Source organism: Ictidomys tridecemlineatus, chromosome 10, assembly GCF_052094955.1.
Source record: "Ictidomys tridecemlineatus isolate mIctTri1 chromosome 10, mIctTri1.hap1, whole genome shotgun sequence".
Lineage (NCBI taxonomy): Eukaryota > Metazoa > Chordata > Mammalia > Rodentia > Sciuridae > Ictidomys > Ictidomys tridecemlineatus.
In genome coordinates, this window is record NC_135486.1 from 10,539,672 (window position 1) to 10,565,714 (window position 26,043).

The window sequence follows — 26,043 nt, forward strand, 5'->3', positions numbered from 1 at the left end:
GCCCTTTTGGTCACATGGGCAAGATAAGAGGAGGAGGGGACATGAGAAGAAGGAAACTTAGAATCTATAAAAGGGGAAAGACACCCCCACTCCCTTGGGAACCAGCTCTGGGCCCCCTCCTCCCTGGAGGAGTCTCTCTCACTCTCTCTGTTTGATCCTTTAAATAAAACTTTTGGCACTAGCCTTGGCATTTCTCAGGGTTTTCATCTTCAACACCAGGGGACAGGACCCGATCCTGATTTTCAAGACCGGTTTCACTATTTACCGAAAAAACAAAGTTAACTCTAAAGCAGGAGGCTGTGCTACCCTGGCAGGAGCCGCATAGTCCTGGGTTTGCTGTGTCTCCTGATTCCATCAACCACTACATCCAGTGAATGACCGGTACCATCCAGGTCCTCGTAGGTACACTGTGCGACATTCACAGGGACAAAGTCACCTGACAGGACATATCTCAGAACGCATCCTTCACATCCTTCATTAAGCAATGTATGACAGCAATAACAACAAAAAGGGTAGGAAAGTTCAAAAGAGAAAATCAAGATAAAAATATATATTGTAAAACAATTAAAGCAAACACAAACTCTTCCTGGGAGTGGGCGAGCCTCGCCTTCAGGCTCCATAAACCCCCTACAGAGGGTATTCCATAAATATGCATTCACAACACACATCATGAAACTCTAAAAAGCCACCATAGTGGAAGTCACTGGGAACAACAATGAAGACAATGACAAAACAGATGCCAGGTATCATCAGACGTGTGTCATGTGGAATGAACTATATGGTAGTTTAAAGAACTAGAGAAAGTTATTTCTAAAACAACTGTGGAGAAACAGACTCTTACAAAGAAAACTTTTAAGGATCTATTTTTAGAAGGAAGAAAATGGCAAAATTAAACTCTTCCATACAGGAAGGGATGGATGAAATAAAATATGAGCATATGGATAAATTGAAACTAAAGCTGACTCTACAAAATAATTACCAAGTGCCTAGTTTATGATACTGATAGGGAAGAGCTACAGCGGGAACATGGGGAAGGTGGTCCGAGGTGACTGGAATTAAACCATTCTAAGGTCCCACATGATTTAGAAGGAAGAAAAAATATTAAATTTATACAGTTAAATACACATTTTAAAATTTTCAAAGGTTTCCACCAAACCAAACCAAAGACAAGACAAGAAAACAGGAATAAATATCTTCCAAACTAGTAGAAAGGAAAAAAATACTTCAGCTAATTCAAAGAAAAATAAAAGGGAAAAAGAAAACAGCAAAAGCAAAACAAAGAAAAATCATAAGACAAAAGTGTCAAAATAAATTTAAATATATCAGTGATTAGAAAGGTAAAAATAAGACTATTTAAAAGGCATAGATTGTCAGAACTTTTTAAAAAGCTGTCTGGTGTTTGTAAGATATATACCTGAAACATGAAGACAAAAAAAAGGTTGAATGTAAAAATGTGGAAAAGCTGTAAAAGAAGCAAATATTAACCAACAGAAGAATAGTATAACTATGTTCATTATCAAGTAAATAAAGACTTTAAAGTGAAGACATTATTAAAGGTAAAGAGAATGATTGCCTAATGGCAAATGATAACTTCTCCAGAAACACCTAATAATTTTTATTTGAATATACCCAATTAAATTGTTTAAAATATACAAAGAAAAAGAAAAAGAAGGAAAGAAAGGAGGAAGAGAGGGAGGGAGAAAGGAAGAGAAAGAAGAACCAGAAGAAAGAAAATTTACTGTTATTGGGAAATTTTAATACAGCCACCTCAGAAATGGATATCGATAGTTAGGTATGAAATGGCCCAGAATGGTTCCTCTGCATCTGTGTGACGGCCAACAATTCAAATTGGACCATGTTTAAAGTGTTAGGACAAGGAAAGTACAAGATTCCATAAAAACACCTCTACTTCTCCCTGAAGTGTACAGAGGGGCACAGTCAAGTCAATGGTGAGAGCTCACTGCGCTGATGATGTCGTAAGGATGCTATGTAAGGCTGAGCCTGGAAACAAAGACAAGAAAGAATATATACTAAAATAAATGGATTTGCTAAGCCTGGTGATTCTCTTTTAACCAACCTATGAGCAGAAACTTTCTGATAATCAAAGACTGGAACTCAATCTGCAACAAAAGAGAAATTATCCTGTCTATGCGTCTATACTTGTACATGCACAGAATCTCTGGAAACAGAATTGGTTGCCTCTGGGAAGAGAAACTCAGTAAAAGGGCAATAAAAAAGAATTATCTTTCCCTTTCCCAATTACTCCCTTGTTTCTTTTGAATTTTATATCAGATGACATATAGCCTACCTCAAATGAACAAAAAAAATATATTCTCTAAACCATGGCATCAAATAATTTTGTTCTTAGGAATGTATTCTAAGAAATCTCTGTACATGTGCAGAATGATTCATGTACAAAGTTATTTATTTCAGTGTTGTTTGTAGTAGCAAAATGGATATAATCTTATGTCCTTCAACAAAATACTGGTAAAATAAATTATATGCATCCATGTGGGATTATATTTTGCATCTATAAAATAGAATGAAGAAATTTATTATTTACAAATATGGAATAATCTTCATATACTAATAAGTGCAAGAAAATAGGAGAATTAAGGCCTGTATATTATTTTTCCAATTTATAATGTCTTACTTATATATACTTATGTTTACTTAAATATTGTACATAGTTATCTAGAAAGATAAAGAAAAGAAAATTGATAACAATAGTTATTAGAGGATAACACAATAGTAAGAAGACAAAAATAAGACAGATTTTTTACTGTAGAATTTTTTGTATTTTCTAAATCTTAACTATATAAATATATTGCAGGTATAAAATATATTCCCTAAACCATGGCATCAAAATAATAAAAGTTCAAAGTTCAAGACAAGGAAGAAGATATAGATAAGAAATAGAACACTGGGGTTATGCCCTGGAAGGATGTATCTTGTCCTTTGTCCCAGCCCCTCTCCCTATTGACTCTTTCTGGTCACCACAAGGTGAGCAGCTTTTCTCCTTCTCATGGTGTTCTGCATCATCACAGGCCAAGAAACAATGGCGTCAACTGGCCATGGACTGAAACCTCTAAAATGATCCAAAATAAATCCTTCCTCCTGTAAGTTGTTTATCTCAGATATTTTATCACAGCAACAAAAATCTGACAATACAGAAAACTGGTGTTAAGAAATGAGGTCAGGGCTGGGAATGTAGCTCACCGGTAGAGTACTTTCCTGGCACGTGTGAGGCACTGTGTTCAATCCTCAGCATCACATACAAATAATTAAAATAAAGGAATCATGTTCATCTACAACTAAAAAACAAACAAAAAATTATATGTGTAAAAAAAAAAAGAAATGAGGTCATTGCTGTGACTCTACCTGATGAAACCTTTGGAATTGGTTTGCAGAAGGAGTTTGGAAATATTTAAAGAAGCAGGCTAGAGAAGGCTTAGGACATCGTAAGTGGAGCTTAATGGATGATTGTGGTGTGAGCTCAGAAGACCAGAATACTAATAGGAATGCAGACAGTAAAGACTGTGCTAACAAAATTTCATATGGGAATGAGGACTCTATTGGGAATTGGAGCAGAGGACATTCATGTTACATACTGGCAAAGAACTTGTCTACATTTCCTCCATGCCCTGAGAATTTGTGTGAGGCTGAATTTAAAGGTAATGGATGGATTTATCTGATAGAGGAAATTTCAAGGCAGCACATCATTCAGGAAGTGGCATAGGTATGGCTGGTTTGTATTAGCCAGATTTATTGTGAATATCAGAGCAACGAGCAGAGCAGAAAGATTTTATAAAAATTACAGTTTGGCCAGAAAAGAAGCCTGTGTAAAGTTGGAGCTGAAAAAGATATGGTTGCTAAAGAGATTAGTATCATTATAAAGAAGTCAAGTACTCTACACTATGGCAATAGGAAAGCTACCTTGAGGGAATCTCAGGAATTGGCCAGACCACACCTCTCACAGACTTAAGGCTATAAAAATATAAAATTATTGGAAAGACTTTGTTTTGATACAGAGTGCTGGGGTGCTCTGCTCACACAAGGCTGCCTATGAAATTGTTTCCTCAGATTCGTTTCACCATGCACAGACACTGAGAAACTCACATGCCACTGCAGCCTCAGTCCAAGTGGGCCCCGCTACTGATCAGGCCAGCAGTGGACTTTGGGATCATCCACTTGATGTTGGTCTTGTATGAATGCAGAGTGCAGAAGCTACAGGATCATGGAAGCCTACACCAAGATTCAAGAGCTTGGGCAATGTGTGGAAATATTGGAATGCCTGAAGGCAGCCCCTAAGAGTGCAAGATGTGAAACTGAGAATGAGGCTCAACTGCAATGGAGACTGCATGAAATTAGAAATGCTAGGAATACGTAACATCTCTGAAGAAAGCCAAAGACAATGGGCAGGGCCAGTCTAAGAAGTGACCATGTGGGCTACTGCTGACAAGGCTACAGGAACAGGATTATCTAAGACCTTTGGAACTTCTACCCTACTGGGGCATGCCCTGGATTCTGAATGCAGAACTACAGAATTCAGCGTTGGCCCTGTTTTTCGGTCTTCTTTGGTCAGATTCTTTTTTGGTATTAACCTATTTCTTCCTTTTGGGATGGGAACATTTAACCTGTGAGGTTATATATTAAAAGTATATAACTTGGTATTTTATTTCTGCAGGGACTCACAGCTAATAGTTTGCCTTGAGTCAGAAAAGACATTAGACTTGGACTTCGGAGCAATTCTAGAACTGCTAAGACTATGGGGACTTTTTGAAAATGAACTGATTGCATTTTGCATTGTGAGAAGGGCATGAGCCTTTGGGCAAGTGGTGCAATATTACAGTTTGGATCAGGAAGGTTCCCCGAAGGCCTATGTATTGAATGTGTGGGTCCCGATGCAGCAGAGCTTTTGGGATGGATTGAATCATAAGGGCTTTAATATTATGTATGAATTAAACCATCAATGGATTCATAATTGAATGGACTGTTTGAAATTGGTGGATACTGTGGAGGTGATGCCTAGTTTTCAAAGGAGGCATGTCCTGAAGAGTACATCATGTTCTCCTTGTCTTCCCTGGCCTCTCCCACCACCCCCACCCCCTCCTTCCTGACAACCAGAAGGTAAGCCACTTGCTCTGTCACGCCCCACCCCACCCCACCCACCATCATGATGTTCTGCTTCACCACAGGCTCAGAAACAAGGGGGCCAATTGGCCATGGACGAAAACCTCAGAAACTGGGAGCCAAAATAAATCTTTCCTACTTTAAGTTATTTATCTCAGATATTTTGTCCAAGTGATAGAAAAATGACAAAACACAAGATACAAATTAGTATTGAAAAGAAAAAAGAGACACAGGTCCTAACACAGCAGTGGAATAAAATATATAAATTATTATTAACTGGTTGATACCAACTATTTTAAAACGTTGAGAAAATTAACAAATTTCTGGATAAACAGAACTCATGAAAACTGGCTCAAAAAAACAGAAAAATAATTACCATAAAAAGTATTGGACTCACAAGTTTTAAATATTCCACAACGAAAACTCTAGTCCCAAACTGTTTTATAGACAAATTCTAATATACAAGGAACAATAAAATGTAAGGTGCATAAGGTCAATTATTTTTATTTGTTTCATTCTGTACTATATCCCTGATCCTACAAATTCTAACATATAGTAGACTCTCAGAGTTAATTTTGGTAGATAAGTGTGAATTTAATTCTGAAAATAGACATGAACAATATGAGAAAAGGAAATTGAGATCAATTTCATTGATAAATATATTTCCAAAAATAGTAGAGAAAGTATAGATACTGCATATTAAAACCACCTGTGCATTTTTAATAATACATATATTTACCAAATGATTGTGTTTATTTTAAGACTACAACAATAGTCCTAACATTATACTGTGTTTTAATGTAACCACCACATTAACAGCTTATAAGAGAAAAGCCATCTGATCATCTCAATAAACACAAAAAAGCTTTTAACAAAATTCAACATTCAGCATTCACTATAAAAATCTTAGAGTAGAAATAGAAGACTTCCTAAATCAATTAATATTGCCCACACAACTTTCATGTTGTTTGTAAAATACCCATAGCAGTGCTTGGTACAGAGTTGGTAGTTAATGAATTGTACTCAATAAATTTTAAGCCTCACCAAATGAGTCAAAAACTGTTATTAGATGTCCTTCCCTTGCTCATATTGGATTTGGAAACATGGTTGAGCCCACAGGGAAAAATATGCCTTACATTCTCATTAGGAACTAAACAAGGCCAGACAAACATAGTACCTCTAAACTTCAACTTGGTCATCTGTACCCTAAAGGATTTGACCAATCTCTAACCAGAATTCTTCTAGAAACATTGCTTCAGTGGGATTATGTTAGAATAATTTTCTGAAAATCAGGAAAAGTTTTCCTAATTAAAAAAAAAAACTTCCTATTCAGAATAAAAGGAAAGCCTACACAGTATGATAGTATAAAAGAAAATAAAAGCCATAAAGATTGGAATGGTAGAAACAAAACTGTCACTATCCCCAATGACACAATTTATACATAAAAAAACCAAATGAATTCACAGACTAGAATTAATAAAAATTCACAATGGCTACTCTAAAATCAACATACAAATATTACACTTCCATATAACAGCAATAAAAAGAAAATAGTTTTAAATATCTTATTTTAAATATCATAAAATATGCAAGGTATCTAGAAATAAATCTATCAAAACATGAATGATGCTTTCACAGAGCAATGAGAAAACAAAAATAAAAGATAATAAAGAGAACTATATTAAAAAATTAGACCATAAACATTGGTAAGAATACTCCTTATGATGAAAATATCTGTTGGTCCCTGTTTACATGTAGATTCATACAATCTCAATTAAAATATCAGATTGTCAAAGACTTTTATGAATTCCAAAATTCACATGGAAATGCAAAGAAAAATGAAGAAGAAAGCCCAAAATGAAAACCTAAGGAAGAATTGAATTACAGCCTCAACCACCTTGACCTAATTGACAGCTACAGAATACTCCAATAACAAGAAACAGAGGAAACAAAAAAATATATAGCAACAAAAGAACAAATATAGGACTTCACATGCAAAGAATTACCTTAAAACATAAAAGTTCTAAAATATACCAATTAAAAGACAGGGATTTGCAAAGTAGATTAAAACAATATTACCCACCTATACACTTCTAGAATTAACTCACTTTAAACATAGAAACATAGGTAATTTGAAAGTGAGAGAATACCCTTGATTGTATTTAGCAAACAATAAACCATGAGACATGGTGGGCATGAATGGAATCCCAGCTTGTTGGGAGGCTGATGCAGGAGGATCACAAGTTTACAAGTTCAATGCCAGCCTGGGTAACTTAGCAAGATCCTTTCCCAAAATAAAATAAAAAGGGCTGGGACTAGCTCAGTGGTAGAGCATTTGCCTAGCCTGTTCAGAGCCTGGGATTCAGTCCCTAGGGGCATCAAAACAAGAAAAAAAATATTTTTCTTAATTAGACAAGAGAGTTCTAATACATAATAATAATAGAATATACCAAATGATCCAGGATACTTTTCAAAATCTTTCATGAATGAGGAATGCTTGACCCTAGAGTCTGAGATCATACAAAGTGGAAAATACTGTGATTTACCACAGAACCTTAAGGCTCAGAATATGCTCGGACGCCATGGAAGTAATAGTCAGTGCCAGCAAAGTGCATCAACTGGCTTCTTTACCTTCTGTTAGTCTGTGACGCCGAGTTTTAAAGTAAATGTGTGTCCCCTGTGCAGCTCTGTAGAGACAAGGAATGATGGAGGGAGGGAAGTGCACCACGTGGGGCTTACAACTCAGGAGCCTGGTTCCAGCTCTCTCCTTCACTGCGTCCTTGAGCAAGTCCCATCATCTGTTCTAGCTCAAGGTGGAAACCCTGTGTGAATCACAACCGCAGGTCAGGTGTTCCACAGCCAGGATCCACAGGAAGTTGTGAGATGGGGCATGATACAGGAGACGCCCATTCCAAGAAGAGTCCACCTGGTGGGCAGGCCAAGTGCTGCAGGGGAGGCTGGCAGGTAAAGGCGGGGCCTGATGGCAATGCAAAGTACAGGCTTTGGGGTCAGGCATTTGTGAGTTTGAATCTGAAGACTGCCCCCTTCACCAGCTGTGTGACCTGGGGTCCATCACATGACTTCCCTGAGCTCCCCTCCCTCATCTGAAAGATGAATACAATCAGCTTGCTCCCATGACTTAGTTTTGTACCGTTTGTAAAACGCCCATGGTGCTGAGTACAGAATTGGTGCTTCATGAGTTATTCTTCACTCTACTGGATAAATTTGAAGCCTCACCAGATGAGTCAAAACTGTTTAAGGTGCCCTGCCCTTGTTCATATTGGATTTGGAAACAGGGCTGAGCCCACAGGGGAAAGATATCCCCTAAGTCCCTATAAGGGGTAGGCAAGGCAGAGCAGACATGGTGCCTTTTGTCATCTGTATGACAAAACCTCTAGGGACCTCATAGCTCTCGGTCCTCAAACTCTGATCTGGGAACCAAATCCAATGTGTGCTCTATGTTTAGGATTGATATATTGTTGGATCATCCGGGAATAGCTTAAATCATCTCATCTATTGATTTATATAAAGGGTGACAGTAAATGACCTTGGATAAAGAATATAATCTAAAATGGTATTTGTAACACCAAATGGAGTAAAAAGATTTAATGGCTTATCCTTTAGACTGAAAATGCCTTAGCATCATACATTATTAGAGCTTGAAGGGGTCTCAGAAGCCAATTCCAGATCTTTCAGCCAGTGGAAAAGCCCCTTCTATAGTACCCCACAATGTTCACAGCTGACTTGAATATTTCTGGTGACAGTGACCTCACTGCCACACAAGATGCCTTTTCCATTTTTGAAATTCCCTTGATAGGCCCCTCTTCTGTTTATCATTAGACCAAAGCATTTTTGAGCCCAAATTTTTTCCTTCCTGGATATAACAGCCCTTCCTATTTGAATGTAAGTATTAAGTTTCTGCCTGAAATCTCCCTTCTGAGCTATATACTCTTAACCAATTCAGGTATTCTCTAAAGAAACAGTTTGCTGACCCCACAACATCCTGACTCCCTTCCCTGGGGCCACTCATATCCCACTCATTCCATAAACTGTGACATCAGCATCTACACTACAAGCACATAGGCCACAGGAGCAATGGTGTTCACACTTTTAAATGATGTGAATTCACCAGTTTGTGGTAGCACACACCTGTAATCCCAGAAACTCAGGAAGCAGAGGCAGAAGGATTGCAAGTTCAAGGCCAGCCTCAGCAACTTAGTGAGGCCCTGTCTTAAATATAAAGAGCTGGGGATATAGCTCAGAGGTAAAGCAGTCATGGGTTCAGTCCCTAGTATTAAAAAAAAATAAAATCATATGGGATCTGTTTTCAAATGAGACCTTATACCTTATACGGATCCCTAGGAGAAAAATGGAACCCCTGGAAGTGTGCTAACTGCGTCCTTCCCCATTTGATCCCTGCCCACTTGCTGCCCACCTCACTGTTCTTTGAGGAGGACATAATGCCCTAAGAAACCTTGAAGCACATATTAAAATCACTGCACAGCATGGTCTCTCAGTTTCCTACAAGCTCTAAAATTCTTAAGGAAAAAATATATATTTTTCACATGAATTGTTGCCATGGAGTATAACACAAACGTAACCAAGGACAGTTCCAGCCCCAGCTCTACCACTTCATGCATGTGCAACATTGGGGGAAATTTCGGTGCTGTTTCCTCATCTTCAGGTCAGAAAAATAATTGTCCTTATCTCCCATGGGCATTGTGAGAATGAGATGATTCAACACAGAGGGAGCCGTAAGAACAGTGCCTGGTGCTCAGTAAGCCTCACATTAGCTGCCAGCTCAGGCCTCCTCCATCTTGACTCACCAAATTAAATTTCTGAATGTAAACTCATGACATTAATCTTTTCTAAATATAACCTTTTTTATGCCTGGCAAGGACCCAGCAGTCAGGTTTCAGGCTCAAGATAACTTTGAATTTGATTCCCTCATCTTTTCCATTACCTGTCTCTCCCAGGACTGGGGCACCTGCATTCTTGGTAAGTAAACCTTCTGGGCTTTCAACCAGGTCACCAGTCTCTTCCCAAAGGTCAGCTTTCACTTTATTAGGTGGCCATGGCTCCAAAGATAACACGGCAGTACTTGGCCCCATTGTATATGGAAATCATAAAGGTAATAATTTGTTAAAACATAGTAAGTCCCAATTTGGACCTTCAAAAGTCACACAATCTGAAGATAAAAGAAGAAGGGAGCATATTGTTTATCACAGTGAATTAGAAGCATGCCAGATTTCAGAGACCAGGGACAACCTGAACTTTGAAGCTGCTCAGTCGATTTTGGAATTGCACAGAAAACAAAATTTGAAAACCCCGATTGATAAGTCAGAAAACATTCAGAAAATCTCTGAGTAGAAATGAGCTTCTGTTTACTTCAGGGGTCGATTCAATTAAAAAACCCTTTCTTTGTACCAAAGAGATAAATCCCAGCTCCTAACATGGTTCACAGCATTTTGCACAACTTTGACCCACCTGCCTCTTTCACGACTGTTGCCCTCCTTCCCAGAAAATACCCTGAATGTCCCTTCCTGTGCCCTCTGACTTGCTGTTCCTTCTGCCTGTGGACATGTCCCCTTCCTCTCCAGGACATACATGCCTTTCTTGGGGACCCAATTACAATATTACTTCTGTAAAATTTACTCTGATCACCAACTCACTGCTCCTTTCTCTATATTTCCATTGAATTCTGTATTTCCTCTTTTCAACCCTCATAATTTATTATTGTTTTCCATCATTTCCAAGTGTCTCTCACAAGCCACAGCAACGTAGGAGACATTGTATGATACCTAACTGATCCCCTCCATTTCAGACATACTCTATAACTTTCATAAAATTGTAGAGAATGTTCTAGGTCTTACCTACCTCCAATACCATCGTTTCTATGGAAAAATGTGAACACTGTGCTAAATTACAGAATTTCAAGTTATCTTTGGGGGTGACCCCCACACTTTTTTTTTTTCATTCAGCAAATGTTTGTTGAGCACTTATTGTATGTCAGGCATTCGTCTCTCCATACGACATATACTTGTAAGCAAATTATTCCAATATTTTACCCTTGTGGACCTTCTATTCTGGTGAGGAAAATAAAACAGTTAAGGTATGTTTAATAATAAGATATGTTTTAAAATGATCATGGTAAGGAGAAAAAAAATCATGCTAAAGGAAAAGAAATATCAGAAGGAAAGCTGCAATTTTACGTAAGATGATCAGGGAAGGCCCCACTGAGGTGGTCCTTTAGACCAAAGTTCTGAAGGAAAGGAAGAATGGTTCCACGTAACCAGCTGGGCCTGGCAGAGGAAACGAGGTCAACACCTAGTACAGGAAGACGGCCTGGTATGTTACAGAACAGCAGTGTGGCAATGTGGCCAGAGTGAGAACAGGGTGGGAAGAGAAGTAACCAAGAGCCAGGTCACGCAGAGCCCTGTAGGTGAGCATGTCGGCTTTGGGGTTCAGCCGGAGGAGATGAAGGCCAGTGAGCGGGAGAGGCAGAGGAGCAGCAGGATCTGTTGTACACTTTCACAGTTTTCTCTGGTGGCTCTGATAAGAATAGGCTGGGGTAGGGATGGATACAGACAAGACAAAGTTAGGAAGTTATAGAATAATACACATAAGACACAATGAGGATGGTGAGGCGTGGTCAAACATTTGAAGAATTTTTCAAGATTTGCTGATGGATCAGATGAGGGTCAGAAGAGAAAGAGAAATTAAGGTTATATCAAAAGTTTCTTTTTTTGTTTTTGAATTATCCTAGAAATTTAGAGAATGAAGTTGCATTAACTGAAATGAAGCAAGGTATAAGAGAAGCTGATTTGGGGAGAGATCTAGAGCCTAATTTTGGAGATACAGTTCACAATCCCCATCAGACCTCCAAGTGGAGATCTTAGGGAAGCCATAGTATATGCTTGTCTGGGTCAGGGAAGACAACCAGGTTGGAGAAATGACTCTGGATGATCTCAGCAGAGAGGTGTTATTTGAAGACTTGACTCTGGACTAGATTCAATATTGAGTAACTAACTATAAGTAGAAATAAAGAGGAACAAGGGCTCAGTTCTGGGTACTCAGATATGAATGAGGGAGAAAAAAAAATTGGAGAAGCCAGAAAGTGTGGGGGCAAAGAGGGAGATTGAGAAGCAGCACTTGGAAAGGTAGGAGGAAACCCAGCTAGGTATGGTGTCTTGGAAACCAAGAGGAAAAAACTTGAGAGAAGAAAATCATCAACTCTGCCTCAAAGATTGCTTCAAGATTGCAAGATGAAGACTGAGAATAACCATTACTAAGCAACACGAAAATCAAGGGTGACCTTGGAAGGCACAGTTTCAGCAGAACAGAAGGACTAAAGACCTGATCGGAGTACATTCAGGTAAGGCTAGGAGGAGAGAAATTAAAGTGGTTAAAGAATTAAAACATTTTGTGTAATGAGAAGGAGGTAATAGAGAGTTAACTATAATGAGAATTGGGGCCAAGAGAGGTTTTCTTTCTTCATTTCAAGCTGAAATAAACAATGGAATATCTGTGTACTTAGAGAGATGATCAGTAGACAGAGAAGACAGATCATGGGGGAGAATGGGGGGAGTCGCTGAAGTGTCATGGAGCAAGCTTTAGGAAATGTGGCAGCATAGGCCACCCAGGAGTCATGATACGGACAGAATACAGACAATGGCCAGACACTGGAAGGTCACGTGAGCAAGTTACTGAAGGAAGGATGTGTAATGAAGCAAGGGTCAGGGCTGGTTGGAGGACAAAGACAAAGTCAAACATACAGAGGCCAAACACAAATAAGAGGACCAGAGTCGGAGGACTAACTTGAGACCACATCCCAGAGATTATCATATTGGTCAGGAATCTCCCAAGAAACAGAACCAATAAATCCACAGTCACAATGTTTTAGTCAACAAGAGACGGCATATACAATGGAGGTCCCATAACATTACGTGGTCTAGTGATAGCACAGCCCTCTTCACTTAAATATACTCTATGACACTTGCAAGACACAATTGCCTAATGACACATTTCTCAGATAAAATCCAATTCTCAAGGGCTGCATGACTGCATAGAGACATGCAAGAAGGAATTTATAATGGGACTTGGCTCAAACAATGATGGAGGCAGAGGAATCCAACCATGAAACATCCAAAGGCTGGAGGACCAGGGAAGCTGGGAGGAGGTCAATCTGAGCCAAAGACCTGAGAGGCTAGGAAGCAGCTGGTCAAAGTCCCAGAGCCAGGTCTTCTTTACTGGGTCAACTGATTCTAATGCTAATCTTTTCCAGAAACACTCTAACAGACACACCTAGATATGATATTTTACCGCTATCTGTTCATTAACCCAGTTGAATTGACATTTAAAATCAACCATCACAATTACTAGGTAGTCAAAGCCAAGGAAACCAGAAAACAAGCATTGGATATTGGACCAATGATATGGCACAGAGACCTCTCTGTTGGGCCAGGATTCCTTTTGAGGGCCTGCAATCCTATCAACAGATTTTCTTCTTCTAGTTCCTAATCTGATGGCCAATACATCTTTTTAGAAATTACCTTTATATTTGTGCACAAAAAAAGCACTACTGAATGTGTGATATACCAAGACCTCTGAAATTAAGTCTCATTTCCCATTAAGTCTCATTGATGCTTCCAAAACCCACAAATGAAACTACACCATGATGAAGGGTAGGGTGGCAGACTGTGTTCACCAAACGGTTCTCAATTTTCCAGGCACTCACCTTCTTGTCTTTCCTGCCTCCGTAGATCTATTTGAGGTCATGTGACACAGAATGTATTGGAGTTGCAAGAAGGACACTGGGTCTCTGAGTCCCCGGGTTCCTGGCAGACATTCACATAGGAGGGCAGGCCGACAAGCATCAGGTGCTGATAAGGACAAGAAATGAAATATCTTGGTTATATTAAGTCACTGACTTGTTTTCTCCCAACAGCATAGCTTGACGTGACCCTGGCAATGCAGACAGGCTGAGTGGGGTAACAGGTTGGCCTATAAATGCCAATCTTTTCAGTCATTGCCAGCTCCACAGATGCTTAAATAACAAGTTCCCTTAGGATATAAACATAATTTGATCCACAACAATTTGGTTTTCATACAGCACATCTGGTTTTCAGGAATACATCTGTGTAAATTGAGTTACCTCTATAATGACATTGTATTTGCATCTGAGAAACCGGAACGACAAGACTGACTGCAGGTTAAATAAGAAGTGCCTAGGTCTATCTCCATTTGCTCTCCAAGTTCCTGTGATAACGTATGTAAACACCCTGCTGGTAATTAGATTCTGAGTTCTTCTTTGCAGTAATGATCCAGGTGGCATTAGAATTTTTAAAGCATTTTTTCCTATAAGGTTACAGTATACAGTTTTTTCATTTTTAATTAAACCACTGCACAGTGAATAGTGCACCTTATTTAGAAGTTCAGATCTTTCCAGAACCCCCAACTCAGCTAAGAAAGCCAGTCCAGCTGATTCAGGCAATTGTGTTGCCTTATAAAATACTGTCCCCAAAGACTCCTTTATCCCCTCTCAGAGCCAGCACACAGTCAATTATTGAGGTTCCTACCTGTGCTGCTCGGTATGCACTTTCCACCCCGGCTCTGCCCCTATTTATCTGCTCAGTAATCACTTTGCTATTTTTGATGCTGGGGTAGGACTGTTGAGGTGTCTGTTGGGTTTTGTTTGGTGGCTTAACACTGAGGGAGAAGAGAAATGATGGCAGCAGGCAGTGTTTGGGTTTAGACCAAGCCACCTCGCCCAGATGTTGAAGAAGAGGTTGCTGGAATGCGTCCTGCATCATGAACCTCTTATTCAAAGTATGTTCTACTTCATTGATAACATGACAGGATTTTATTAGCCAGAATTTATCTCTACTGGTTCTTTTATCACTGGCAGTAAGTTTCCATAATGGCATCACTGTCCCAAATATTTGTTTAAGGGCTTAAACAGTTTCCAATGCATGCTCCTTTATTTAATCTACAGCGGTTCCTGAAAGAGCACCCCTAGGTGTTAGATGAAGCAGCTTATGCCCCCTGTCGTATTTCACATTTTGTTTTATGCTTTGGTAGATTTCACAGCGATCTCTTTTTAGCCAATAAAATCTGTTTTAGGGAAGAAGACACATTCTTTCTAAATAGTCAGACTGCAGAGAAAGAATTCTGTCATAAAACCTTTTCCTAGGACTATACATCAACAGTGGGTCCTGCAGACCTTGAAAAAGAGTAGGGCCTCTTATTGTTGGGCCTCTTAGGTTGTTCTCTCTCTCTCTCTCATGGTCTCATTTCACAAAGCAACTGTAGCAGGATGGGAGGGATGTTTGACCTGGCCTCAGTTTATCTCCATGTAAACCCTGACTCTGTCCCTTGCACACTAAGAGGTTTGGACAAATCCCTTTGACTTCTCTGAACCTCATCTTTCTCATCTGTGAAATGGGGCCAGCAATACTTGTTCACCAAGTTATTCTAAAGAGTCAATACAGTACCCATGCAAAAGTGCCTAGCACTGAGCCTGGGCCCAAAGAGGTATACACACACACACATAAAAATATATATAATCTCCAGGATATACACAACCCATCCGGCATGAGATAATGAGTTACATGAAGTCTCCTAAGGTGCAGTGATATGGAGAAGTCCTAACAGGTTGGCAGAGTTTCTGGCCATTTCAGATTTGCCTGGTGTATGCGGTTATGCCCACCACCCCTCCAGGGCTCACTTCCCTGTAATCAGGTCCTGATGTTCAACTTGCTGCTGTTCTGCTGGGAGCACCTTATGTTCCTCCCCACCCAAGAAAACCACCATGGACTCCCCCTCGGAGCTGTGCGCTGCTCCACCAGCTCCCTCTCTTCCTTACTCAATGGCCACAGGTACAAAGAGAGACCTCCATTTTAACTCAGGTGAAAGCATTTGGGACTGAAGTAAGGATGGCATGGATCCACTTACTCATCCTGAGACAATTTACTTGGGGGGAAAAATGTCTGTGGGGCAAAGGAGTGTCCTCCAAACATTCCCTGTAAGAACCCATTGGGTGCCAAGGTCAGGGACTGGAAGAGATCCCTCAGATTCAGGGTGTCAAGGTTCAGCCACAAATAACACTGAGCCCTCCCCGTTAAACCCACAGGCAAGAACCCCCCAACTCAGGGAGGAAAGCCAGTCTAGCTGGGGAAAGCACTCAGCATGACACACACCGAGGTCTAACACACTCCTAGCTGACACACATTCCCCTCGCCCAACGAAACGAAATGGGTGCCCCATTCCCCTCATACCTTGTGGGGTGGGAAATGGGGCAGCAATGACTCCCATCAAAACCAGTTGAAATAACTCATCACCTCTCCTTCTCGCTGTTCTCCACCATCGAGGCGAGTGGGTTTCAAACTGTGCCAGCTGTAACCCACAGTTAACGCTTTCACCTTGCAACCAGAATTCATTCTCCTTCTCTCTTTCTCTCTCTCCCGCCCTCCCTCCCCCCTCTCTCTCACACACACACAATCAAAAATGAAATGCGACAATTCTTACCTTTACTATATACAATATACTTTATTTTATTTTCAAGTCTATTACATTCTATTTCATTTTTAATGTTGGTCATGACCTATCACATTGATTTTATGACTCACTAATGGGTCACAGCCTGTAGTTTTAAAAACACTGATCCAGGTATTTAATAAGGAGCTACTAGCCTGGAAAAGAAGTAAATGAGGATCATACTTTAAAGAACTCGGAAGATTTCAGTTTTGCTACAGTTATATGAAAAGTTCTTAGAAGATAAATGTGCTTTAACTTATCCCTCCTAATAAATACATCTAAACATCCTAGAAATCACATATAAAATAAACAGACGAAAACTCCAAAAGGCACAGAAAAGAAAGTGGCCTGGTGAGGGAACTCAGGATGAAGGAAGGAGATGCTGGTGAGTTTCACCAGCATCTCCTTTGGGCCCCACGTGTGCCAGACGTGGAGCAGAAGAACAGGGCCACCTGGAAATGCCCCCAAGCGCAGAGAAAATCAGCTCTAAAAGACCAAGGAGAGGGGAGCCTGCCGAGGAGGGGAACAATCACAGTTCCCTGCCACATACAGCAGCTCAAGCTGCGGCCCCACATGCCAGCGAAGGCCAAGTGCAAAGCCGGGGCGGGCTGCAGAGGGGTGCCTCACCTGGGGCAGGGAGCCAGAGCGGGCAGGGCCGGATGTCCGTCCCCCCTGATTGGTTGGTAGAGTCCCCCCCCGCCCCCCCGTTGGTCTACAGTGTCCATGGAGATGTTGTGAGGAGCCTGGGCTTACAGAGCCACCAAGGGCACCCAAAAAGCCCTGCCCTTCCCTACTGGAGCGGGTCAGGGCCTTGTGGAGACTCAAGACCTTCGCCACCGCCCAGGGGTTACAAGGCCACACGTGGTGTCAGAGGCCCCACGAGAAGTAGAGGCCAGGCCTCCTGCTTTTCACAGCAGAGGAGGCTCAGAAGTGAGCCAGAACGCCCTTCCCTCCCCAGCCTTGACGGGGGCCTCCCCATCAGGGGTCCCTTGAGACTGAATGAGGAGCACATGGCAGTCATGAGTTAATGAACCCCTCCTCCTCCACAGGCCATGGCAGGAAATCAACTAAAACCAGGATTTAAATGAGATCTCGAGTCACAGAGCATGATGCCCCAAAGGTCCAGGTTTAAATTAAAAAACTCACAAACCAAGAAACAGAAAGATCTCAAGCCGAATAAAATGAAAAGGGTAATTAATAGATGCCACCGTTGAGATAACAGAGATGTTGGAATTATCTGGCTAAACATATTTATTTATTTACTGCAGTCCTGGGAATTGAACCCAGGGCCTCGGGTGTGCCCGCAAGTACTCTACCAGTGAGCCCCAGCCCCAGCCCCAGCCCCAGCCCCAGCACCTCTTAAAGATCTTAAAGTCATCATCATAAAAGTGCTTCAGTGGGAAATTACAAACATGCTTAAAAGAAATGGGAAATGTAAATAAATAAATAGAAGATACAAAGAAGAACCAACAGAAAGTTTGAGAACATAGTTAAGTTTAAAATTTCAACTACATAATGGATGAAGCAGAGGAAAGAATCAATGAAATGGAAAGTAGGAAAAAAAAGAAATTATGTCATACAAGCAGAGAGAAAATAAGACTGAAAAGAAAAAAGAATAGACTAAGGGAACTGTCCACTATAACAAGATACCTAGAATCCATGTGATTGGAGTCCCAGAAGAAGAGGTGAAGGAGGGAAGGACTGAGAAATACAGAGAGAAATAATAACCAAAAACTTTACAAATTAGGCAAAAGAGAGAAAGCTGCATATTTAAGAAGCTAAACAATACATCCTAACTTAGCTAAATTACAAGTGTGTTTATCACAGGATGCAACAGTGGTTCAACACAGGAAATCAAGCATGTAGAGCTCCACATTCAGAAAACAGGGTGAGGAAACACGTAATTTCAATAGATGCATAAAAAGCATTTGACACAATTCACCCTTTCATGATAAAATATTCAGAAACTAGCAATATAAAGAAATTCCCTCAGTGAAACAAACATAGGGATTGGGCGGGGGGAACCCTGCAGCTAATGTCATATTCAATAAGAAAAGGCAAAGCTTTGCCCCAAAGTTCAGGATGTCTCCCCCCCTCCCCCCTCCCCCCCACCCGTTTTTCCTTCTTTCTTTCTGATTGGTGCATCTCCACTATAGGGAACAGTGAGTCTCATCACGGCAATTTCACACTCAGGTAAAAACATAATTTGATCAATTTCACTCCCCACTACTCCCCTGCTTACCCTCCTCCCCCCTCATCCCCTCTATCTTAAGGATCACCCTTCTACTTTCATAATGTCCCTTTTTGTCCTGCCTTTTTCCCCTCTGGCTTCCACATATGAAGAGAAATATATTTTTCTCCCTGAGTCTGGCTTATTTCACTCAATATTATGGTCTCCAGTTCCATCCCTTTTTCCTGCAAATGACACAATTTCATTCGACTTTATGACTGAATAAAACTCCGTCGTGTATATGTATCGCACTTTCTTTATCCGCTCATCTGATGACGGACACCTAGGCTGATTCCATCCCTTGGCTATGGTGAATTGTGCTGGGATAAACATGGGTACGCATGCTCTCTCTAAAGTATGCTGGCTTTAGTTCCTCTGGATAAATACCAAGGAGTGGTAGAGCTGGATCATATGGTAGTTCTATTTTTAGCTTCTTGAGGAAACTCCCTACTGATCACCATAGTGGCTGTACAAATTCACATTCCTACCAACATTATAGAAGGTCCTTTTCTCTCCTGCATCTTTGACAGCATTTATTATTTGTATTCTTGATGGCTGCATCTCTACCTAGAGTAAGATGGACTCTCAGTGTAGTTTTAATTTGCATTTCCCTGATAGCTAAACATGTTGAATATTTTTTCATATAGTTGTTGGCCATTTATACTTCTTTTAAGAAGCATCTGCCCATTTATTAATTGGGTTATTATTAAGTAACTTTTCTGCACAGCAAAGAGTAGCCAGTTTCACCATGTCTATTCAATATTATACAGAAGTTCTAGCCAGAACAAATAGGTAAGAAAAGCAAGCAAAGGGTACCCAAATTGGAAAGTAAAAATAAATGGTATTTCCTATATATTATAATTCATGATCTTACATACAGAACATTCCAAAGAGTCAAAAACAAAGCTACTAGAGCCAATAAAATAATTCAGAAAAATTGCAGGATACAAACAAACACAAAATGCCTATGATTGAATGTTTTAATCCAATTCATTCACGAACATTTAGAGAGCACCCGAATCCTGGATACCTAAATTAAGATGTTATTATCAATGGGAAAAATACACTTCCTATTCTCATTTGTTTCAAAATCAACACAGAAAAATCTGTTGTGTTTTTATACACAAGCAATTAAACAATCCAAAAAAGAAACTTAAAAATGAATCATACTGCAAGAGTATCCAAAAGAATAAAATACCTAGGAATAAATTTCAGGACAGTGAAAGATTGGTACACCGAAAACTACAAAGCATTGCTGTCAGAATTTAAAGAAAACCCAAATTAGCAGAAAAATCTCTCTCAAGGTCATTTATTAGAATATTTAATATTGTTCAACACATCCTTGTCAAAACAGCAACAGACGTTTTGTAGAAATGGAAAAACCCTGGCTTCAAATTCATACAAAATTACAAGGAATTGCAAAGGGTCAAACAATCTTGAAAGAGAAGAACAAAGTTAAGAATACTCATACTTCTGATTTTAAAACTCATTACAAAGCTACAGTAATCCAAACAGTGTTGTTCTGGCATATGGAAAGACCTATAAAGCAATAGAATAGAACTGAGAGTCCAGAAATAAACCTATAATCTATAAACAATTTATTTTGGCAAGACTGCCCAAATCATCCAATAAGGAAAAACATCTCTTCAATTGATGGTGAACTCTAAAAGGCAAAGCATGAATCTTGACATATTACCTCATACCATACACAAAAATTGACTCAAAATTGCTGAACGTATGAAATATCAGAATTAAAATCTTAAGTCCTTAGAAGAAACAGGGAAATTCTTCATGAACATAGATTAATCAATGACTCCTAGGTATGACACTAAAAGTATGAGGAGCAAAAAAAGTAGGTAAGTTGGCCTTCATGAAAAATTTTACAAATTATATGCATCAAAGAACATTATTATTTTTTTGGCACTTGAGATCGAACCCAAGGGTGCTCTGCCACTAAGCCACATCCCCAGTCCTATTTATTTTTTATTTTGAGACAGGGTCTCACTAAGTCACTGGCCTCGAACTTACCATCCTCCCACATCCACCTTCTGAACAGAGGAGATTACAGGCATGTACCACCGTGCCCAGCATCGAAGGACATTATGAAGAAAGTTTCTGAAAGCAACCTTTCACAGAATGTGAGACTATTTTGCTAATTCATGTATATGACAAGGGTCAAGGTCCAGAATATATTAACAACTCCTGCAACTCATCATCAAAAAAATAATTCAATCCTGTTTAAAAATGGTCAAAGAATTTGAGACACTTGACATGTCTCTAAAAATATGTAAAAATGGCAAATAAGCAAATAAAAGGATGCTCAACATCACTATTCATTAGGGAAATTCAAATCAAGCCACAAAAATATACTATTTTATATGTATTAGCATTACTATAATTTTTGAAAAGTGAAAACCAACAATTGTTGGTGAGAGGGTGTAAAAATAGGAGTCTTTGGGATTTCCTGTGGGAATGTAAAATATTGAGGCCACCACGGAAAACAGTTTGGTGGTCCCTAAAATGTTGTAGAATTATCATTTGGCTCAGCAATTCCATTCCTAGGTATGTACCCAAAGTAATTGAAAGTAGGGAGTCAAACAGATATGTGAGTACCGATATTTACAGCAACATTACTCATAGCAGTGTCCCAAAGTGTCCAACAACAGATAAACAAAATGTGATACACATATACAGTGGAATATCATTCAGCCAGAGACAAAGAATGAACTCACAGTATAACATTGATGAACCTTGAATACATGCAAAGTGAACTAAACAGATATAAAAGGACAAATATGGTTGTGATTCTCCTGTATGAAATATCTACACTACACAGATTGATAAACAGAAGTATGTTAGAGGACAGCAGAAGTGGGGGTCAGAGGAAGATGGGGAGTTACTGACTGTGTGGGGTGACAAACATTGTTTGAAACATAGTGATAATGGTTGCACAATATTTCATATGTAACTAATGCCACTGAATTGTACACTTAAAATATTTTAAAATAGCAAAATTTATATTACATATATTTTACCACAATAGAAATAATTTTTAAAAACTAATGAGTTTTGACAAAGAACAGCAAAACCAACCTAAAGCAACTTCCACTGGCTTATATTGAAAAAAAATGACCATTATGAAAAGAATAAAACCATATTTAATTCCAACACATACAATATAGAAACTTGTGGCTTCAAACCAATACTGAAAAACCATTGGTCACCACTGGACATTTCAAGGGCACAACAGAATTAAGAAATTATCCTTCCCTTCCTGTATGAACTACACTCAGGGAAACTCGTGGTTGACAAGGATTGCCCCCTCCTTACAGAATGTGTTAATAGATGCAAGGTAGCGATGAAATTTTAAAAATTCTAATTTTGCAATCCCTAATGAGATAATGAATTGTCAATCAATGCACAATCTATGACATGAAAGATTAATGGGGAATTTTATAATGCAGGAATTCATTTTATTCCACTGATCCCATTGATCAGCTTTAACACCACTAAATATGAGATCCCAGACATTTGTCTGATTATATGATACAATAAAAAAGCATATATAATATAATCTATGAATGATTTTTACTTTTAAAAAATTGAACTTAAATCAGATTAGTAAAAAAAATGAAACAAAACCATCTCTACTTGTAAATGATAGGATTGTCTACAAATAAAAATCCCAAGAAGTATTAATTTTTTTAACTCATAGAACTAATAAATGAATTCAGCAAGATTAGAAAATACAGATAAACACAAAAATACAAATTATATTTCTATATACTAACATTTAACATGTATACATAAAAATTAAGAACACAATACTATATATAGACACTCAAAAAATTAACAAAACATGTATTAGATTTATATAATAAAAACTGAAAAATGTTGATAAAAGAAATCAAAGATCTAAGTAAATGGAAAGATATACTGTGCTCATGGGTTAAAAGAGTAGACTTAGAAAAGATGGACTATCTTTCCTAAATAGATATAAAGGTTGAATGGGATCGGTGGTATAAAATGGATCCCTGCATTTTAACATTAATATTAATCTTTCAAGTCATAGATGGTGCATTGATTGACAATCATTATCTCATTAGAGGTTGTAAAATTAGAATTTTTAAATTCCATTATTACTCTTGCATCTATTAAACTCTCAGCAATTTTTTTTACTTATAGACAAGTTTATTGTAAAATTTATGTGAAAAGGTGTAGGAATAAGAATAGCTAAAAAATTTTCTGAATAAGAATAGAATGAAAGGAATCATTCTAACTCATTCTAAGACTCAGTTTCCAACTATACTATCAAGACTGTGCAGTCTCAGTGCAGAACAGAAACAAATAGGTCAATGAACATAATAGAAGACCCAGATATATGCCCACACAAACATGTACAACTTATTTTTAACAAAAGTACAAAATTAATCCAATGTTTGTTAAAAAGAAGAATCAGTCTTTTTAACAAACCTTGCTAGATCGATTGAGCATCCATTGACATAAAAAAATCCAACAAAAGAATCTTGTAACTTATACAAAAGTTAATCAAAATACTTAGATCATAGGTAAATACTCAAAGTATTTAATTCACAGACTTAAATGTAAAATGACAAACTATAAAGTCTTCACACAAAACTTTACAAAACAATATAGGGGCATCTTTAGAATGTAGGGTTAGGTGAAGAATTCTTAGACTGAACAGCCAAACACAATATGTGCAAGAAAAAATTGATAAATTGGACAGCATCAAAATGAAAAGTCTATCCTCTTTGAAATTCCCTGTTAAGAGAATAAAAAGACAAATCGTACTGGGAGAAAACAAGTGCGCACCACCTATCCGGTACGGAGAGCATATTCTATCTAGAATATGCTCTATCTAGAATATGCAAAGAACTCTTAATTCAAGAGTAAAATAAATAAATAAAGTTAAGTAACAGGGAAAAGATATAAGAGGCATTTTATTACAGAGGAAAAACATGATAAATATGCTCCTGAGATGTTCACAAGATAAATGCATATGAAAACCACAAGGAGCTCCTTCCACACGTCTCAGTGTGACTAACATTAAAAACAGTGACAACACCAAAGGCTGGCGAGGAAAGGACCGGATCATGGAGCGTTGCTGGCTGGAATGCAAGATGGTGCAGGCGCTCTGGGAAACGGCTTGGTACTTCCTTAAAAAACTCAACATGCAACTCACACTCAACCCAGAAATTGCACTCCTGGGCATTTATCCCAGAGAAACGACAACATATGCTCACATGAAAACCTACATAAATGTTTATAACAGCTTTATTTGTAATATAAATAAACTAGAAACAACCCAAATGTCCTTCAGTGGGTGAATGGCTAGACAAACTGGGGAGATACAGCCACACCACGGAGCACCTCTCAGCAATAAGGGAACAAGCTGGCCATGGTGCTGCAATCCGAATGTGTGGACCTTCAGGGAACCATGCTGAATGCTTGTCTTTTTTTTTTTTCCCCAGTACTTCAGACCTCAGGGGCACTCTGCTCTTTAGCCCTATTTTTTATTTTGAGACAGGACCTCAATAAGCTTCTGAGGCTGGTCTCAGAACTTGTGATCCTCCTGCCTCAGCCTCCCAAGTGGCTGGGATCTCATGCATGCACCACTGGGTCTGGCTATAACATTCTTAAAATGACAGAATGATAGGACTGGAAAGAACAGATTAGTGGATTCCTTTGGTTGGGATTAGTGGAATCCTTAGGTTGATGGGGTGCTCTGCATCTTGACTGCATCAAGGTCAATACCCTAGTTGAGTTGTTGCACTATAGTTTCAGAAAACAAGGTAAAGGGTACAGTAAATCTCTCGGTATTGTTTTCTTACAAGTACATGCAAATGTACATTTGTCTCAAAGAGGTTAATTTTTTTTTTTTAAAAAATGATATGGGTAGGGAGTATAATCTTGAGAATTGAATTCTTCCACTTTTATCCAGGAACTTAAAACAAGGTATTTCAACTCCCTGGGTGTCAGTTTTCCCACCTGTGGAACAGAATGGCAAAAACTAGCCCAAAAGTTTACTTAATTTTGATGTTCTGTGTTATATATAGCTATAGAAAGTGGACACAGGGTGAAGGAAGTGTGCAGACAGTGATCATAAATTTTCTCAGCCCTTCCTACCTTACAGGCTGTTTTGAAATAGAATACATGGAAGTGTTCTGAGCAGTGCAAGCATCACACCAATGCTGGATATTATTTGGTTCTTTTTAGGCAAAAAAGAAGTGAGATCTGAATACACCATGAAAGACATAAAAGTTGAGTAAAATAATCATGTTATATTACCTTGGAATATCCCATGGGAAATGAGCTGGAATACAACACTGGATACAGCTCTGTGGCTGTTTGTCCCTACCCTGCACCTCCTTCTCCTACTCCACAGCTAAGGCTTCAGGGCTGGAAAGCCCTTACACACCAGGGCCCCAAGGTCACAATAGCAGGGAGGACCAGTAATACTGGCAAAACCAAGCACTTTCCCAAAAGCTAACCTTGGGCATCTCCTCCCATCCTCAAAACACCATCCACTCCAGTCTGTTGGAAAATAAAATCCAAAATGATATTTCAGAGATTGGGGAGGAGACAGAGCTGGGAATCCTGGAGTAAGACCTGAGGTTCTCACATTACTACCACTGGCCAACCATGTGAGCCCTAGCTGACCACAAAGGCAAAGAGAAAGGGAGAGAAAGATAAAAAGAGAAAGGAATAGGAGAAGGTAACCAGGAGCACAGAGTCGGGAGAACGACAGGCTCTCTCTGAGGCCGGCTTCTGGGGAAATGGATGGTCCAACACCACAGATAAGAAATTAATCCCCCCCCATCATAAAAACACAGCAGCCAGTGCTTTGAGGTGCATCGATAGCCCCTTAATTTCAGAGAGCATGCAGAAGGACCACTCCATCACAGAGAAGGGAGATGAAGACTTTTTAATTTTTTTTTCCATTTCTTTTAGGGCATCCGAAGTAAAAGAAGAAGAAAGAAGCCTTAGGACACATCGGAGCAGGATGATGAAGAGTCCACTGACCTTGGCTGAGGAAGATGCATGGTCTCCCTGAGCCCAGGCCTCACTGCCTCTAGAGCACCCAGCACGGGGCTTCATGCAAGAAAGTCAAGCATGGGGCAGGC

General features: G+C 39.2%; 1 long non-coding RNA gene across 1 annotated transcript in view; it reads right to left on the reverse strand.

Moving 5' to 3' along the window:
- LOC120887389 (uncharacterized) overlaps positions 1-26,043 on the reverse strand; it is a 178,854-nt gene that overhangs the window by 12,535 nt on the left and 140,276 nt on the right. Inside the window, exon 2 of the long non-coding RNA XR_005730624.2 lies at positions 13,871-14,015. This is a non-coding gene — a long non-coding RNA (uncharacterized LOC120887389). The remainder of the gene's footprint in view (positions 1-13,870; positions 14,016-26,043) is intronic.